General features: G+C 39.5%; 1 protein-coding gene across 3 annotated transcripts in view; it reads left to right on the forward strand.

Moving 5' to 3' along the window:
- The window catches only part of LOC106867774 (kelch-like protein 8), a 128,870-nt gene that overhangs the window by 73,473 nt on the left and 50,858 nt on the right, over positions 1-4,539 (forward strand). Inside the window, exon 1 of one of the 3 annotated variants that reach the window (XR_008265409.1) lies at positions 3,539-4,315. The exons of 1 other annotated variant lie outside the window; for it this stretch is intronic. The gene's annotated coding sequence lies outside the window, so the exon portion shown is untranslated. Of the gene's footprint in view, positions 1-3,538; positions 4,316-4,539 lie in introns of those variants that run through there. One more of the 3 variants, XM_014912757.2, reaches the window with a different exon arrangement.

Consider the following 4,539-nt stretch of genomic DNA (forward strand, 5'->3'; position numbering starts at 1 on the left):
GTGTGTGTTAGTGTATGTGTGTGTTGTACAATGTGGGGGAGTTTATGGTATGTTAGTGTCTGTGTGAGCATATTTTTATATGTATAGGTGTGTGGTGTATCAATGTATGTGTGAATGTGTGTGTGTGTGTGTGTGTGTGTGTGTGCACATGTGTGTTGTACAGTGTGGGGGAGTTTATGGTGTGTTAGTGTGTGTGTGAGCATATTTTTGTATGCATAGGTGTGTGTGTGTGTGTGTGTGTGTAGTTGTAAATAGTAGCACATACAGATAAACGAGTGTTATGTCACTGCTTCCTAAACAACAAGCCACTGACTGCATACCAAAGTGTACCAGTATGACCTTTAACTATTCTAGGTACACAGATCAATGAGAGAGCCTCTATACAGTTACTCCATCTGCTAGAAATAGCAGCTAAATTCCCTCAAATCACAAGTTAACAGCTTCAGGAAAGTACACCACACTGAATAGAACAATTCTAGATATACAGACAGGATGGGCCTGACTGGATTGCCTTTGGACATAAGTCTGCTTTGTCACTTCTCACCCAGGATTAAACAACAACTGATATTTTAGGTGTTGGTCTCTGCTACCTCCTGGTCCCCTTTTGTATAAAGGTTCTTGAGAATAACAAGGTAATATGGGAAATTTGAAATCCACTGAGAAACAGCTGTAATGCCAATTTTGTGCGTGTGCATGTGTGTATATATGTATGTATGTATGTATGTATGTATGTACAGTGAGAGTAAGTAGGGATTTAGGAAATCCATGCAACTGCCCCAGTCAAACACCTCACACAAAATTCTGGCTAACAAAATGTGTAATGAGGGAAATAAAGTATTTTTTATTCATTTAATCTGTTGGATATTCTGAGGAAATTAACTAATTAAGTGGTAAATAGATTGCAGATTTTAATTATAAACAAACAAACAAAGATGATGGTATTACTTACGTTTAAGAAATGGTTATAACCATTTCAATAATTAGTGGAATCATTTTATCAATTTGTACTTTGGTTTATACCAATCGTGAGCAAGCTGCAGCTCACATGACTTTCTGAACGTCACACTTGACAAAGAATTACCCTAAATTCTTTTAATAGTGTTGCCCACCTGGTAATGAGCCATGTCTCATGCCACCTGTTTCTCATAAAAGGTTGCTTATGCCAGGTTTATACATATAAATAATTATGTAAATCCATACAGTAATCAATGAAGGTACCACTAACCATCTCTTCAAACCAATTCAATTAGTAATACTGGAGTAAATGTTGAGTTCATTCCAATAAATATAGTGAGAGATGATAAGGTAGAGAATATCAAAGAAATTAATTAACCAGCAAGCTTCCATTGGATCTGATGATATTGCAGCTGATGGCTAATGAAGATGAGGAACCTATCAGCTTCCAATGAGTTTCTCTAGTATACATCAGACGGTACAGTGGCTCTGACAGGTCAGGAGATTGTTGAATTTATCGTTTGCATGCATGCTGGTGGAGAGAAAGGAATTTAAAAGATAAGACCAGAAAATTCATATCTCAGAAGGTATCCTGTAGGAGGAGTTGCCAGAGGTGAGACTTAGCATTACCAAAGACCATATGTCTGTCACTCTGGTTTAGACTATTCTTGGCTGCAACAACGAGTCCAAAACGTGTCAAAGACAGGACTTACTCTCCATGGTATTCTTTTATTTGTTTCGGTTATTTGACTTTGGCCATGCTGGAGCACCACCTTGAAGGGTTTCAGTTGAACAAATCGACCCTTGGACTTATTTTTTTAAAGCCTTGGACTTATTCTGTTAGTCTCTTCTGTCAGGTTATGAGGAATTAAGCACACCAACATCAGTTGTCAAGCAGTGATGGGGGGGGGGAGACACAGACACAAAGACACACATACGACGGGCTTCGTTCAGTCCCCATCTACCAAATCCATACACAAAGCTTTGGTTGGCCCAAGGCTATAGTAAAAGACACTTGCCCAAGGTGCCACACAGTGGGACTGAACCCTGAACCATGTGGTAGAGAAGCAAGCTTCTTACCACATAGCCATGCCTGCATACATCTGAAGTTTATTTGGGATTTAAGAGTTTGTCTCCCTTGGCTTTCTTGACAAGAACTGTCATTGAAGCAAATTATATTATTTTTCTTCATTATGAAAATAAATGTAATTGAAACTTTTCTTTTTGTTTTGGGCTCCTTGCATTAAGCATGTTAGCCCCTGTTTAACTGTATGTTCTTCCTGTGAAGCACATTCCTGGGAAATTCCAGCATTCCCCATTATTCAAGCATTCCTATAGAAATCAACCCTCTTTTGTTTCTGGCATAAGAATGGTCGACTGATAGAAGAGCAACAGTCGTCTTTGTAAGGCAAAAATCAACTATTGCTTTATTGAGAGAAATTCTTTAGGCTAATTTTGTTTCCTTCTCTGGAACTCCATATACGTGTGTCTGTGGGTTCTTCTGGCTACAACTGGCACTTCTTTCTCTGCTCTGAAAACATATACATTCACACACACACACGCATACTCACACACACACACAATCACAGGCAAATGTTTTTGGTTGAACTCTGCCTCTACATTTCATTCATAGATACCTTCCATTCAACATTCCTATGCATGCATACACTCTTTCTTTCTCTTATCCTCTCCCCGGCCCCACTGGCTATTAATAAACTAGATATCTATAATAGATATTTGCAGTTGGTCAGAAATCAATATAAACCTGCCCTTTGTCTTCTCTTTATTCCTTTCCCTTTTTTTTTTTTACCTCTTCATATTCTTCTTCTTCTCTTTTACTTCATCTTTCTTCGTGACCCCCCCTTCCCCTCACTGCGCTACTATTTTATTCCCCTCTTTTTTTATTTACTACTCCCCCTCCCCCATTCTTTCATTATATTTACTCTAGAGCTAGCATATGCATGTGTATATACGATATATTCCTATATAACCTTCCTTTCGACCCTTACGCCACGTCCTATTCCACTGACAGCCCTCCCCCACCTCTGACAACCACCACTCTCTTTCTCACTGGTACCGCTGCTGCTGATATTATTCGATCTCCCAAAACACCACCCCCACCGTCCCACAATTGCTGATCGAATTAAGGAGGCGGCTTCTATCGAGTCGCCTCATCTGTTAGAAATAGCAACAAAACTCTTTCAGTTTAAACAGAGGACACATCTTCCAATTGTAGTCTTAGATTTACAAAAATGACGGGATGGCCACTTTTGGAGCGATGTTAATCATAAGAGTTGCTCAGAGTTGATCTGAAGTTAAACAACAGTTACTACTACTACTACTCCAATACTTTCTGCCATTTCGCATTAGTATTACTATTATTACTCTTCCACCACCATTAATACAACCACCACCGCTACCACCGTCTCACGCTTCTATTATCGTTGTCGCCACCCCCACTATCCCTTCCTCATTTCTCCCCTCTTACCACCACTGCCACCAACATCCTCCCCCCCCTCACTTCACCGCCACCATCCCCGTTTGTATACCACCACCACCACCACCACCACTGCTGCTGCTACTAACTTCGTAACACAAGAAAAGCGTTGATCAAGAAATAACAAAAGCCTCGTTCGGCCTGCTAGAAATAGCTGCCAAATCTCTTTCAAGTTCCACTCGCCTTGTATTAATAATGAAAAACAGCACAAAGAATGAGTGATATGGTGTTGGATGTACTTTATGACGAGATGGTCATGGCTGAAATGTCTTTGATCATAAGTTTGTCAACTCGATCAGAGCTAAACAACAACAGTGATCGAAGTGTCCCACCACCATTCTCACAGACATCAACAAACCGTGAGAAATAGTTTTAAAACCGCTCCTCTACTTCTCTCTCTATTTCTTCCTTTCTCTCTCTTCTTCTCACTCACTCTTTCTCCTTCCCTCACTCTTAATCACTGTTTCTTTCACTTTCATTCTCTTACTTTTATCCTGCGTTTCCCTCTCTCTTAGTCACTGTCTTTTCTTCTTCTCTCTCTCTTAATCAGTGTCTCTCTCACTCTTACTCTGTCATCCTCTCACTCTTACTCTATCACCCTTACTCTTATTACTTTCTATCTCTCACTTTTACTCTGAGTCCTTCACTTTCACTCTCTCCTAGTCTCTACCACTCTCTCTCTCTCTCCCTTATCTCCGTCTCACTCTCTCCCTGTAAGTCTCTATTTCTCTCTCTCGCACTCACACACATATACCTACACTCACACTCGTCTACCAGTTTATGTTTTGTCGTCTTCTAAACCCTTCTGTCTCCTTCAACACACCGGATTGTTGTCTGCAGTTTTGGATATGTTTACACCTTTTTGTAAGTATATATCTTCTCTACACGCACCTTATCTGCAAGAAACAAACAAACACATGTCTCTATGTTATTTGCTTTGAAATTTAAATGCTTTTATCGCAAGAACACAAAATTCTAAATCAATAAAGACTGTTGTGAAGTATTTGTTTTGAAAATATTATTTCGAGCCGTCATTTCTGGGATACCATTGTGTGTGTGTGTGTATATATATATATATATATATATAT

This window comes from Octopus bimaculoides, chromosome 13 (genome assembly GCF_001194135.2).
Source record: "Octopus bimaculoides isolate UCB-OBI-ISO-001 chromosome 13, ASM119413v2, whole genome shotgun sequence".
NCBI classification, from domain to species: Eukaryota; Metazoa; Mollusca; class Cephalopoda; order Octopoda; family Octopodidae; genus Octopus; species Octopus bimaculoides.